The following is a 14,584-nucleotide window of genomic DNA, read 5'->3' on the forward strand; positions in this document are numbered from 1 at the left end:
TCATGGTCCTCGGCGGCTCTGAGTATCCAGTGCCTGAACGATCGGTAGGCAGGCATCTTCTATTCCTTTCGGAACGGGTCAGTCTCCGGCTATACCAAAAAAAAAAAGATCAGTTTTGTTCGGCATAGCATTGCATGCGAATTGTGTGCACGTCACTTTGACGCGAGGAGTTTTCGCATCTTTGTGGCGTCGCGAGACAGATAGGCGAAGTGGGCGAAGCCCGGAAGCTTTTGACCAACAGCGGAGGGCTGCCGCCGAAAAAAAAAGGTCTAGAATCAGAAATAATTATTTTTCCTTTGTTCTGTCTAATAATTAATAAGCAACGTGTACACGTCATTTTAGATGGGAAGTTGGTCCGAAAATCGTTTGACCGATCGTGGAGGGCTTATTGCACAAATGGAATTGAAATGCTTTGGAGTAGCTTTACGTTTGTCGTACCCAAGATCACACATAATTACGAATTTTAACCGTTTTAGACATAAAAGCCAGGATTTGCATACCTCGCCGGCGAAAAAGGCAGGAATTGTGATATCTGGTTTTGTTTTACATTAGCAGAGCCGAAGGACTGATGCTTAAATTTGGCGAACTGGCGCGCGCGCGCTCGCTGGCACATATGCAAGCAAGCGAGCGAGCTAGCGAACGAACGAACGAACGAGCGAACGAACGAACGAACGAACGAACGAACGAACGAACGAACGAACGAACGAACGAACGAAGGAACGAACGAGCGAACGAACGAACGAACGAACGAACGAGCGAGCGAACGAACGAACGAACGAACGAACGAACGAACGAACGAACGAACGAACGAACGAACGAACGAATGAACGGAGTTGTAGGAAGGCAGTCACGAGGCCAGTTTTAAAAGCGAATCCAAGAAATGAGCTAACCGACTGCACATGGACAAGCAAACGACAGAAGTGGGCCTTAAAGAGACAACCAACGTGCGAGCAATGCACGCAAACGTGCCAAGCTGCTATTCACGGGAGGTCGCGTGACCTCAACTTGCCTCAATTCCGGAGCGACGGCGCTAATTTAGCCCGGGCGGCACGGGGTAGAAAAAAAAAAAAGGAAGAAGCATCGCGCGTGAACGCAGCTTCACCGAGTTCTGAGTTTTCCCGCCCCAAGTCGTGCCGCGGTAGCTATAGGCTGGTCGTATGCGTATGCGAACGGCATCCATTTGAACCGCACCTGTATACCGCGCCAGAAAAAGAACGGCTCCTCGCGAGCCTAGTCTAGGAGGACGGATGTTCCCACAGTTAACGTGCATATATATATATATATATATATATATATATATATAAAGAAAAGGAAACAGGGTTGTTCGATGAAAGGACCGCGGTCTTTTTCTTCAACGCGTCAAAAGTTTGGCCGATAGTTATTGTTGAGGCGTTTAGTTAGTAGTAGATTAGCGCTGCAAACAAAAGAAAGAAAGAACACTGCACTTGAAGCGAATTTGTGCACGCGGAGAATGGTTAATATGTTGGCTGAAAGACGTTCCTCATGTACAGTCCGGTCTATAGAGACACTCGTTATTCATTCAAAGCTGCCACAGAAGCGCATCTTGTTAAAAAAAGGGGGTCACATTTTCCGTTCTTAATTTTTACTTCATCGAGTGCCGGTACATGCGTGCTTTCCTTTCTCGAATTGTTGATAATCGCGAGGAGCGAATAGCTGTGCCCGCGGTTGAGGGATAAACAGCTTCGCCTGTAGCCGTTACTTCGGTTGGCCTGCGCACTTGGCCCTTCTTAAATGAAAAATAATAATAAATGAAAATGCGCTCGCACGGACAGTTATAGTGCATGCCCCAGACAGGAAAGCAACGAGCAAATTAGTGTGTTAATGAGATTTATATAGCATAGGAAATAAGGAAAAAAGAATGTGTACTTCACTGACAAACGTATGCGAGCTGCCTGGCAAAACTGAAGTTTCGGAAATGTCTGCTCGTTCTACACAGAACAGAAAGTAGAGTGTGTGGCGATCGATTCCAGACGGCGTGGTTAACGCCGGTCTGTATCGATATTTATTTTGCCTCTCTATAGTTTCGAAGGCCGGCTGGTATATTAGCAAAACTGAAGACGCCGAACGCTGGCGCTGATCTATTGGTAATATATTTTTTTCCAACTTCAAGCATCTCCCTAGCACATTGTACAAGTACGGCGACGCGTTTTCATTCTTTCTACTCGTACGTAAGAAAACTGGCCATATCGCGTAGAATAAAATGCGATTTTTCGCAGCTGCCGGTTATGAAACGATTGGAAAAAGCTTGTGCAGAATAACTAGGGTTTCAGAACTTTGATCGGTCGGGAGAAATGAATGAATGCATAAAAAGTAGGGGTGCGCGAATATTCGCACTTTCGAATACAAATCAAATATTGCGCACAAGCTATTCTTATACGTATTCGAAAAACAGCTGTTCGGTATTTCCTAATATCAAAACTAACCGAATATTTTGCACCAACCAAATGTTAAAAAAGATTTTAAAGTCGGGTTTCTGGTTCCCGTCCTTTGAAACAGCTATCGTAAATTATCAGAAGTGAGACAACGACAAAAATTTTCGAAGCCATGCCCAAAAGGAAATGCGTAATTAAAGCTTTAAAAAAATAAAGTAAGGTGACTTACGTGCCAATACCATGATCTGATTAAGAGGCACGCCGCAGTGTGGCACTCTGGAATATTTGGCGCCACCAGGGGTTCTTAAGCGTGCACCTAAATCTAAGCACATGGGTGTTTTCGCCCCCATCGAAATGCGGCCGCCGCGGCCGGGATTCGATGCCGCGATCTCCTTTTTAGCACCCCAACACCATATCCACTATGCAACCACGGCGGGTTCAATGCAAGCTTGGTTATCTGTTTTGTGACCGAAGCCTGCCTAACAACCTGTCATTTTTGCTTTTGATTTATCGTTTAGTGCTTTTTGTGGTCCAGTCATGCTGCAGTTTTATCTCTACACAGCCAGCGATGTTTTCCTTCCAAAGTGCCGTTTAGATGTGTCTACGGCAGCAGAGTTATTCAGCAACTTTTCTTTTATTCAAGTTGTGATCTTTTTTTCATCAATCATTTATTTAGCATTTTTCGAAAGGTAGTAATTAAGCGTTTATTGATTATTGGTAAAGGTTTGTTGGCGACCAGGCTCTAGATATGGTCAGAGACCATTCGCACAGTGCTTTTAATTACAATTGTGGTGGTCTTGTGCTTGAAACTGATCCTAATTGTCCGTTATAGTTGGCTCACATTTTATTCTTCCAGTCAGTACAAGTGTGGTACCTAATTATACGTAAATAAATGTTCCTGCTATAAACATAAGCGTCTGCGTGTGACTATCCGATATTCGATGCTCACTATTCGCATTCTATTTCTATTTGAGAAACTTTATATTCGCCAATGTAGATAGATAGATAGATAGATAGATAGATAGATAGATAGATAGATAGATAGATAGATAGATAGATAGATAGATAGATAGATAGATAGATAGATAGATAGATAGATAGATAGATAGATAGATAGATAGATAGATAGATAGATAGAAGCTCGGCCTTCTAATCTGAAGGTCGAAAGTTCGAATCCTCCTCCAGTGCTCCATATCTCCAGGATAGGCGTGGCGCCTCACACCGGCATAAAATGCCGAGAGCAAGTGGGACTATGCTAGTCCAGGTGAAACCGAATTAGGAAGGCCCAGTAAGATTCAACAAAAGACACCCCCTCACCAGAACAGGATTTGACCCCCCTGGTGCAGTATTCGGTCATTACCTCCCTCATGATACCTTCAATAAATCCACGGCCATCAGTCCTCAGCGGCTGCAGAGAACCAGACCAAGGCGGTGGTCAGGCCTGTGACGCAGCTGAGGGTGCTAAGAATCTCTGGACCCGAACAGGCCACCAATGGAAACTGACGCTTGCAGCGTTTAACCCCCGAACTCCCTTGAGCGAAGCAAGGCTAGCAGGACTCTTTGAGGAACTATCAGGCATTGTTTGGGATATCATTGTCCTTAGTGAGGTTAGAAGAACTGGTGAGGCTTATACAGTGTTGACAAATGGCCACGTGCTCTGCTATAGAGGACTACCAGATAAGAAGCAGTTCGGAGTAGGATTCGTAACCCATAAGGACATAGTGGGCTACATTGATGAATTCTGCAGCATTAATGAGAGCGTAGCAGTAGTTGCAATAAAGCTAAATAGGAGGCATAGATTAAAGGTTGTACAAGCCAACAACGCTCCAACCTCCAGTCATGATGATGAAGTAAATTAGTTTTATGAAAATGTTGAATTATTTATTATTTATTTTATTTACAAATACGGCAATCCCGTTACGGGATTTTTGCAGACTGGGGCTACATCATTATTACTTGATTAGCAGGGCAAACAAAAGAAAAATTACGTGTACTAGTAAAAAGACAACACAGATATCATGAAATAAAAGATACGCTTCGAGTACAAATGAATCAATGCATCTACTGCAAGTGCAAATGTAACAGAGCAAATATAAGAAAATTACACAATATGGGACATAAACAAATTCAGGGATGGCTGCAACACCACATCGTTGGACAGCTGATTCCATTCAGTTACGACCCTGGGAAAAAATGAGTATTTAAAGAAATTTTTGCGGCTAGTGAAGGGGGTAATTGTTAGTGCATGCCGTTGCCTTGTAGCATAACCTGTTGAAAAGGAAGTAATCTTGGAAATATCTACGCTGTAGTATCCCTTTATGAGCTGAAACAAAAATTTTAATCTGAGAACACGATTCCTTTGGGTTAGAGTTGGCAGATTGGCTCTGTTTAGCAAGGCTGTCATCGTCGTGCGCCCAAAGCTGTTATATATATAACGCTTCTGAGTACCTTCTACTTTATTAATGTCTTTTTTAGTGAAAGGATACCATATTATAGATGCGTAATCTAACTGCGGCAGTACAACTGCGTTAAGTGCAAGAAGGCGAACTTCAGGTGTTGTTAGTCTCAAAGCCCTCCTGAGAAAGAAAAGCTTTCGATTGGCGGAACTGCACACAATGTTGATGTGCTTGTTCCATCTAAGATCTTTAGAAATCCAAATACCACGATATTTTATGTGCTCAACCTCAGATAGCAGGACATTACACGCCGAGTACTGGAAGTGCAGATTACTAAGCTTGCGCGAAATTTTTCATAAATACAGTTTTTGTCAGAAATGATAGCCATTTGGCAGTCACTACACCATTTCACAACTTTTTTCAAAGGCTTCATTCAGTCCTATATATGGTTACTGAGGCTATCTATTTCTGAATACATTACACAATCATCCGCATATAGTCCAATTTTCACGGGAATGTCATTAACGCTATGATTAATAAAAAGTAGAAACAACAGTGGTCCGAGCACCGAGCCCTGTGGAACACCAGACTCAACGGGAAGCCTCCGAGAGGCATGGTTTTTAAATGAAACATATTGATATCGGTTTGAAAGATATGTAGAAAGCCAAGTAGCAATTTTGGCATTACCCAGAGTAACATCAAGTTTGTGTAGTAGCTTTTTGTGGGAAACCTTGTCAAAGGCTTCCGCAAAGTCCATGAAAAATTGCATCAACCTGCTTACCTGAATTTATTGCCTTAACGAAATCGTGTACAGTAGTTACTATTTGTGTGCATGTAGGGAAACCCTTTCTGAAGCCATGCTGATGGCATGATAATATTTTATTCTTTGAAAGGAACTCAGTAATATGGTTATGTATTATATGCTCCAGAAGTTTGCATGATGTTGAAATCAAAGAAATAGGACGATAGTTCAAGACGTGCTGCTCATTGCCACTTTTGAAGATAGGTTTCACTGCTGCCGTTCTCCAGTCGATTAGAATCTCGCCTTAATATAGTGATTTAGAAAAGAGCACACTCAGATATTTAGAGATCCATGGCGCATAACGCTTTAAGAATTCATTTAGCAAACCATCAGGACCGGGTGATTTCTTAATATCAAGGTTAAGGAGCATGTTAATTAAGTGTTCCATTCTCATTCATAGTAACGTCAGATATAGGGGGGTATGAAGCATGAAAGTATGGCAATGAACCATTGTCTTGTGTAAACACAAATCTAAAATGTAAGTTAAATGCATCTGCCATTACTGCACTATTATCACTCAAAACACCATTTACGTCGAAAGCATCATTAGTTTGTTTACTGGGAGAAATTAGCCGCCAGAACTTTTCAGGAGATGTTGAAATATATTTAGGAAGTTTCTCCTCAAAATAGCGTTGCTTATCTGAAGAAACTTTCGTTTTTAGGTCGGAGGAAAGTTCGTAAATTTTAGTAAGCAAAGCGTCCAAGTCTCTTGCGGTACCTCTTTTTGTCTTCAGACGCTTTAATCGTCTGCTTAATTGCAATGTGTTCCGAGAAATCCAAGGAGATTTGCCTTTCCTTTTCTTTAACATGCAAGGGACAAAGCGCTTGACGCAATCATTCACAAAATATTTAAATTGATTCCACAGTTTATGAATTTCTGCACTGCTGCCTTGGAATGAGTCAAAACTAAACGAAAGCATATCCAATATGGCGAATAATCTGCGCGCGAGAAGTTGAGCACGGAAGTGACATCAACGGATTTCTTCACAGAGACACCCGAAAGGGTCAACAACACAGCAGAGTGAACGGAAATTCCAGGCAGTAATTCGCACTTTGTTTACCCCGTAATAGATCCACTTAAAAAAAATAACCGATCAAGGATGGAGCAGCAGTTACCTTGCTTGTATTCTAGTGAAACTGTCACTACTTGCCGTAAATCAAAAGAAAAAATGATATAAAACAACCCTTCTTGTCATTAGAAACGTTTAGAGTGAAGGTTGACCAATCCACGTTTGGCATATTGAAGTCTCCGCCCAGAATGAATTGATCACCAGGCTTCACATGAGCAATCAGGTATCTTTGCAAATGAGCAAAGAAATCAGGAGAGGAATTAGGTGGTCGGTAAAGTGCTCCCAATACATATCTAATTGCGCCACGATAAGCTTTACAGAATATGCCCTCAATGTTCGATATATCTGGCATTCTCAAAATTTTTAAACGCTCCTTGAACACCCCCACCTTTACCCCCTCGATGTTTCCTGTGCACATCGTACCCACGAGGAACAAATTCGTTATCTTTGATAGAATTATTTAACCATGTTTCCGTGAGAATAATTATTTCAGGGTTATGGGTCACCAATATTCCCTCAAGTTCTGTGACTTTCTTAACTACACTCCGGCAGTTCACGTTGTTACGAATGGCCTGCCGAGGTGGCAACATGCAAGTTTTCGCAGCCAGCTGCATCTGCGAGCGTGGCGAGCTTCCCCGAAGATACCATGGAAGCCTTCAACACCCGCCGCGGTGACTCGTTTCGTAGGGACCACGAGGTGGCGCGTCAACAACCCCTCGGCGCCGGTATGACTAAACGCGATCGGCGGACCAACTATTGTTAGTGAAATCGCCAACGCCTTCACGGTTCGACTGAAGCAGGGTGATTTCCTGGAAGGAGATGTCTTGCGGTGCCTTTTCACGGGCCTTTGAAGACGCCAGACAATGGACAGCGGCGGAGGCCACTGTGCGAGGTCCGCTCTGGAATTTAGAGGCGCCGGCTGGGGTCAGGCGTGACCACCTGGCTACGGAGACGCGTCAACACGGGTTCTGGGAATCCAAAGTGCGTGAGCCCTCCTCCTCCAAGTCGGGTCGACAACGCCCCAACGACTATGGACAGTCCGATTGGACAGCCGTTTCCCTCACCTAGGGAACTAGGGACCAATGCAGTGTTTATAAGCAGCTGTTGTCGGCTGCTAGTGTGTGCTCGTGCTCGAGAGGGTGCTCGTCGTCGTGCTCGTGAGCTGCGTGCTCGTCAGTGTGTTTGGAGCTTCGTGCTCGTATGCTTCGTTTTGCGTGCACCATTTGGGAGTCACGATAGACTGTGTAAATGTATCTCTTGTTTAAAATGTAAATACTGTAAATAAGCCCTGTACGCCTAGTTCCTCCCAAGTTCATCTCTACGACCTACAACTCCTTCAACTGGTGGCAGCGGCGAGATCGTCCGTCAACTCCTACAACTGGTAACAGCGGTGGGATCGTCCGACAAATCTTACTCCACAGCTTCGAGCTCCTAACTCGTAACCTCGTCGAGTGACACTCCTGAAACAGGCGTGACCGCTGAAAACCGCATACCTTGGGAAACTTCAACAGGATCACCCTTCGGTTGCATAACTGCCACCTGCACGGCTAACATCGACCACACCCACACGATCCCGCAACATAGAATAAAGAATCAACTTATAAAGCCCAAACACACGACTGCACGCATACCACATCTCCACACTAGAGGCGAGACGCCATGCTGCCACGCTGCTACGGTTGCCGGATTAAAACTGACTACTGTCATCATGTCTAGGAAGCGTCTCAGGAGCCGGCAACCTCTGCGCGTAGCAACATGGCGCTGCTCTTGGGGTTCCCGATTTCAATACATGGGCCCTATGGGTAGCTTGTCCGCTAGAGTCAGTATAGTAACTCTATGTGCTACGTAGTCCTGCGCTGCCCTAGTTACTGTAATGTACAAGAGAACAATCCGGAGCCTGCAGCTTGGGCTCTGTTATAATTTGCTAGAATCATGTAGCGCGCGCGTGCGACGGACATACGCTGGCGCATGTACGCGCGCACGTGCGGCTCGGGAAGGAAACGGAAAGTGGGAAACGACAGCGCGTTCTTTTCACCTAAAGCCCCCGAAGAATTGCCCCACCGGTACACGCTCGTTTCTCGATCGTTCGCCAACGCGGTCGCAAATGCATTGCAGTGCTGCAGGCTTCTCAGGGCGCAAAAGTGGCAACGAGTTCTATTTACTGCCTCCAGGTGGCAGCATTATCCTAGCATCCTCCGCAGAAGGCGCATGTCGCAGGCGTAGCAGCACGGGATGAAGAAATCATACCGAGGGCTTTTAAATGTACACAGCAGAAGTTTCTCTTCTCAAAAATTTGTATATTCTAACGTGAACAGGTATGCAGATAAGCGCCACGGATGCTGTTCATAGAAAGCGATGACTGATTTCGTAGGGAAAAATAAGTTCCTGTGCCTTCCACAACGCTTCGAGGTCCACCAATGCTAGCCCTCAGCTGACACCACCTCACTCTTTTTGTTTATGTCACAAAGAAATCTCTATATCTTGTAGCAGGGTCAGCTGCGAGAAATATCGTATTAGCCGCTGACCATTTTTCGGCTTAGCCATTGATGAAGGAAGAACTGAGAAGGGGCCCTGCCCACTTCGAAACTCTAGGAGAAAGTGTGGAGGGAGTCATGTGATATTCCTCGCTGTGGTGGCCATGTTCTGGCGCAATGGTGGTTTTGTCATGGTGGTGTGTGCTCGTGTGTGTGCTGTTCGGTAGGTCTCGCGCAGTGGCAAAGGTGTCGTGAGTGCAGGTTTGCGTTAGTCATCGTCTTTAGTGCCACTGCTTTGGCTAGACCGTGCACCCCAGGCTTTTGTTGTGGCCAGGTGGGACTGTAAGAAGTACGAAGCTTGAAACGAGCGTGCATACGACGGTGTGCACTGCGTAGCACGCCATGGACGAACTACGATCTGGGAATGTCTATACAAAAGAAGCACATGCAAACTGCATACGGTTGTCCCTTTATTTATTTATTTATTTATTTATTTATTTATTTATTTATTTATTTACTTATAACATATATTTGGGCAACATAAAAGTACGACCAGTCATACCCCTGTATGAGGCCTGCACTGCAGGTGTTATCGACGACAGTGACTTGGCAATTTCAAGCACGGACCTGCTCATTTTGATAAAACTGGCCTACGAAGGAGTGGTCATGACGCACGTATGGCGCCTCGGAAACAGCCGTTGCGTGAAGATAGTGTTCAAGGGCAATTCCATCCCTTCGCACGTAAAGGTCGGTCATTTCTGACATGTCGTACGGCAGTTTGTCCCAAAGCCGCTTCAATAACATAAGTGCTTCAGGATCGGGCATGTTAAGAGCGTCTGCGCAAACTCCACAATGTGCCCCCGGTGCGTGGAGTCGCACACGGGACGTCTGCCGTGCAGCAAACTTTAGGTGTGGCACCTGTGAAAGCACCCATTTAGTGACCGTTTAGCGATACGAAACAGGTGTTTGTTTTTGTTACTTAGTTTGTTAAGGTGTCTGTCATACCGTGGTGCGTTGCTGTTTGAATATATACGTCGAGCTGGAATATAATTATTTATTAGATCAGAAACTTTCTCTTTAAAGTGGCTCCAATTTGTCTCGACAAAGTGATCGAGATGGCCCAGTAGAAACGTGTCAAGAAAGGAAGCAAGTTCGTTGTTTATTGCAGAGAAGTTAGCATTTGTATAATCTTTTATTCGTTTAAATCGTTTTCGTTTCAGCGATAGTGATATCGTAATTGTAAAATGTAATGTATGATGGTCGCTAAGGCGAGGCAAGTGCGTTATCGGATACATAATATCAGTTGATGACGTCAGCACGAGATCAAGTTATAATTACGTAGCGCCTGTCACACGTGTTGGAAGAGCGACCGTTTGTGCTAGGGTAAAGTCAGAACAGACAGCGATGAACTGATTAGCCTCACTGGATGATAGGTTAGAGAAGGGACTTGTGTTCGACCAGTTTATGCTAGGAAAGTTAAAGTCGCCCATAAGAATTATATTTGCTCCGGGGCATATTACCGTTAATTGATTTAGGCAGTCATGCAGATGATCACAAAATGAACTATTCGAGGGTGGCCGGTAGCAGACGCCTAAGATAATTCATTTCTGGAAATTAATGGTTAAAGAACACCAGACAGATTAAATTTCAGTGATTATCGGTATACTAAAGCACTGAAGGTATTTGCTAACCGCAAGCAATACACCCCCCCAACTCTGCCAGTACGGTCATTACTATGCACAATGTATTTTTTATGGCAATGAAACAATTCCTCGTTTGTTATTTTGTTAGTCAACAAAGTTTCAGTTATCGCTATTGTGTCAGCATTAATGTCATCAACCAGAGAAGACAAGTCGTCCCTTTTATGAAATAAACTACGAATATTAGTAAATACAGCGGCGATAACATGTTTCGAGGAAGTGGAAGCATCTCCCCTCACGTTTCCCTGTCGCGAGTTCTGTAAGGCACGACCAGAGCGAAGAATTCGAGAGTTGAAATTTCTATTTTGTGGGGTTATTTCGTAAACAACATCGTTACATTGGTCGTAGCCGTAGCACTTTTCAACCTCCCTGCCTTTCCCCTTTCCTCTCTCTCTCTCCTACGAATAGTCTTTTGTAAAGAAAGCCTGTGAGGTGCGTTTAGTCCTTTGCCATATTCCGTTAATTTATTTCTTAAATTTCGCGTTGCCTCACAGAAGTCCTCGCTCACACTCAGACTGCTCCCTTTTGAAGAGAACGCTTAGAGAGAACATGTTCTTTGGTTTTATAAGATGAACACTATTATCGGCCGCGATTTTTGTTGAGTGAAGCGTCCAATCAGGCCTATGTGCGCGCGCTATGTGGTCGCATGTTAAACTGAATTTTAAGGAGTTATTTATAAAATCTAGGGCTTTCTTCCCTGACTGCATTGAAGTTTCTGTTGGGGTATGCGGTGCGCCGAAGAAAAAAAAAAAAAGATTGTCGCGACGTGAGCGATCTTCGCGTCATCAAGTCGCGCATGAAGCGTGTTCGTATCAGTTACAAGAGCTTCAATCTTTTCGCTCAGTAAGCTGTTTCTATTTATCAAGAACGGCCGTATGGCATTCTACCTGCTACACTCTCTGATCGATGTCGGATATAGCATTTGAAATGATTTTATTGCTGCAGTTTCAGCTCATGGATTGTCTCCGACATATAATTTTGTACAGATTCCATTGTAATAGATATTTCATTTAAGCCCCTCACGGTTTTGAGTACTTCGGCAAGTACTTCGTCCTTGGATGGGCCAGGATTGCTTTACACATCACCACACAGTGAAGAAGGAACAGAACGGGTCACTCAAGGCTTCTGGGCACGGAAACACGACAATGAAGCGATTACTAGATTTAAAGCAAAGAAATGGCAGTTGGGAAATGTAACTAACCTACAGCGTGAAAAAAGACAAGTGTCATCCTGTCATCCTGTCGGTGCCTCCGTGCCCTCTGACTGTCCAGAGCGTACTGCTTTGTTTTAAGCGTCTCGCTACTGGCGCTGTCTATGCTGCGGTTGCGCAGTGGTGAGCCGAAGATACGAATGGGGTGTCGTTCCAGATGTAGATTTGGTGACGATTTTGATCCGAGCAAAGTGTGGCGGGAGCAGGTTCACCGAATTTGCCCGCTACGGAAGCATGGACGATGGGCTCGCCACGCGAATCCAGTGGAACAGCGTACCGGAAACTAGGGATGCAGGTAGCGAGTAACTGTAGAGTGAAAAAAAGACAAGTGTGAGCCTGTCATCCTGTCGGTGCCTCCGCACTCTCTCCCTCACCAGCTGCACGAAATCATCGTTTCCTTCGTGCTTGAGAATATCCCATACCAATTCCTGGTATACGATGTCGTCACTGAACACGCTGCGCCATCTAGCGGCGCCACCGCGAGATCCGCGGGTAGCGTGTGTGTGTGAATATACATGTACTAGATGGTGGCCAGAAGCCCTTGGTCTCTGACGGCATCCTCGGCCTGCATGGACGGCTAAAAGTTGGTCTTCAGCGGCCGAACTGAGTAGTACGGTCTCCCACTGCTTCCCATCCTTAATTTTTCCCTCCTGTCGGGGCACCCGAGGGCAGGCCCAGATAATGTGATCCAGGTCCGCCCTTTCTTGACAAAATTTACATTTGGCCGAATTTTGGTGTGGGTCATAATGATTATAAGTCACCGGATTTGGGTACGTATTAGTTTGAAGGCGCGATGCCACCGCCAGCTGCTTATTAAGCGATGGGTTTACGGGGGGAAAACGCACTCTCCCCAATCTGTAACGGTTAGTTATCTCCCTGTAGCCAACCACCCGGTCCCCTGCGCGGCGCCCCGGTGGCTCGGTTCGTGAGCCCTCGAGCCCCGGTGTCAGCCGCGTCGTTGCGGGGGACGGAGGAGTGCGGAGCACCCAAATGATATGGACTACCCGCTGACCGCGGAAGGTTGCCAGGATTCGTTGTGATTCTGGCGAGATGCACCCCTTTGCGTAATCTATAATTGCGGTTTTAGAATCGCTGACTATTATCGTGGCCAGTGTGCAAGCCACTGCGAGAGCAATGGCCGATTCCTCAACGACCTCGGCTCTGTTAATTATGATACTTCCACTGACCTTAAGATCACCCTCCGAGTTCACTGCAACTATAGACATATTCTGATTAGTCGTGTACTATGCCGCGTCGATGTACACCACGTCCTGAGGGCGTTGGAATCTCCTCAGTATTGACCTTTCACTTTCATCCCGCCTTTCCCTGTGGTAGGATAATAAGCTGTTTCCTTATGTCGTGGGGAATGTCTACTTTAGTGTGTACTGTAATGTGTATGTTATTCCAAGCAAGTAGGGTTTTGTGTGAGTGTTTCGTATTGCGCTATAGTATGGACGTCTATGAGTTCGAGCGTGTTGTGGACACCTAATGCTAGGAGCCTGTCATTTGATGTGTTTATCGGCAATCCTATGGCATGTTTGAGTGACCGTCTAATGATGCCTTCGATTTTTGTCTTTTCTGCTACTTGGAGATTTAGGTAGAGGGTTACATATACTGTAAGGCTAATGACAAAAGCCTGGACTAGTCGTACCAGATTATTCTCTTTCATCTCATAATGTCGATAGCTATTTTCTTAATTAGTCTCATTGTTTGTTGTGCGCTGCTTTCTAGTATTCTGATTGTTTCCCCGTTGTGACCGTTCGCTTATACGCGGAGTCAGAGGGCTCTAATGCTGTCAACAATGTGTATTTGATCGCCCTATGCAAAAAGCGTGATGTTTGGTTCATCCGTAGAACTCTTACGTAACTTGCGTCTGATTTTTCTGATTCTGATTTTTGCGGCGAGCATCTCAGTCCTTTATCCATGACATATTTCTCTACCGTGTGTATGGCTACTTGGACAGTTTGATCTATCTGCCCATCACTTCCACCAGTTAACCGAAGGGTGATAGCCCCATCAGCGTACAGGCTATGCTGTAATCCTTCTATATTTTCTAGTTCTGCTGGCAGGCCAATCATAGCGCTGCATTGAATAGAAAGGGAGATAAGACTGATCCTTTTGTCGTGCCCCGGCTTCCGAATTTTATCTCTTTGGATTCACTTCACCGAGCGTGATTTGCGCAATACGGTCAGAGAGAAAGTCTTTAACATAGGCATGTGTTCGTTACCCCACTACTAGGTCTGGTAAGAGAGAGAGAGAGAGAGAGAGAGAGAGAGAGAACGAAGAGGAAAGGCAGGGAGGTTAACCAGATATGAGTCTCCGGTTTGCTACCCTACACTGGGGATGGGGGATAGGGGTTAGAAAGATGATAGAGAGGAAAACGCAAAAGAAGGGAAAAAAAAAAGACACGCACACATGGAGGCACACACACACAAAAGGCGTTCCAGTTAAAGTCGTTCACACAGGCCGGTAGATCCTTTCGATGTTGTAGAATTCTTTTTTCGGATAGCGCTTGGTCGTCCAATTGGTCAAGTTCGTG

The sequence above is a fragment of the Dermacentor andersoni genome, chromosome 2 (genome assembly GCF_023375885.2).
Source record: "Dermacentor andersoni chromosome 2, qqDerAnde1_hic_scaffold, whole genome shotgun sequence".
NCBI classification, from domain to species: Eukaryota; Metazoa; Arthropoda; class Arachnida; order Ixodida; family Ixodidae; genus Dermacentor; species Dermacentor andersoni.